Raw genomic sequence first — 1052 nt, 5'->3', positions numbered from 1 at the left:
CTAGAGAAGCAAGAGCAAACACATTCAAAAGCTAGCAGAAGGCAAGAAATAACTAAGATCAGAGCAGAACTGAAGGAGACAGAGACACAAAAAACACTTCAAAAAATCAATGAATCCAGCAGCTGGTTTTTTGAGAAGATCAACAAAATTGATAGACCACCTGCAAGACTAATAAAGAAGAAAAGACAGAAGAATCAAATAGACAATAAAAAATGATAAAGGGGATATAACTACCAACCCCACAGAAATGCAAACTACCATCAGAGAATACTATAAACACCTCTACACAAATAAATTAGAAAATCTAGAAGAAATGGATAAATTCCTGGACACTTACACTCTCCCAAGACTACTCCAAGAAGAAGTTGAATCCCTGAATAGACCAATAGCAGGCTGTGAAATTGAGACAATAATTAATGGCCTACGAACCAAAATAAGTCCAGGATCACACGGATTCACAGCCAAATTCTACCAGAGGTACAAGGAGGAGCTGGTGCCATTCCTTCTGAAACTATTCCAATCAATAGAAAAAGAGGGAATCCTCCCTAACTCATTTTATGAGGCCAGCATCATCCTGATACCAAAGCCTGACAGAGACATAACAAAAAAGGAGAATTTTAGACCAATATCCCTGATCAACATCGATGCAAAAATCCTCAGTAAAATACTGGCAAACTGAATCCAACAGCACATCAAAAAGCTTGTCCACCATGATCAAGTGGGCTTCATCCCTGGGATGCAAGGCTGGCTCAACATACACAAATCAATAAATGTAATCTAGCATATAAATAGAACCAAAGACAAAAACCACATAATTTCAATAGATGCAGAAAAGGTCTTTGACAAAACTCAACAGCCTTTCATGCTAAAAACTCTCAATAAAATTCGGTATTGATGGAACGTATCTCAAAATAATAAGAGCTATTTATGACAGACCCACAGCCAATATCATACTGAATGGGCAAACACTGGAAGTATTCCCTTTGAAAACTGGCACAAGACAGGAATGCCCTCTCTCACCACTCCTATTCAACATAGTGCTGGAAGTTCTG

This window comes from Mandrillus leucophaeus, unplaced genomic scaffold (genome assembly GCF_000951045.1).
Source record: "Mandrillus leucophaeus isolate KB7577 unplaced genomic scaffold, Mleu.le_1.0 Scaffold329, whole genome shotgun sequence".
Taxonomy (NCBI): Eukaryota; Metazoa; Chordata; class Mammalia; order Primates; family Cercopithecidae; genus Mandrillus; species Mandrillus leucophaeus.
The sequence above is the reverse complement of the archived record's forward strand: the minus strand, read 5'-3'. Positions refer to the sequence as shown.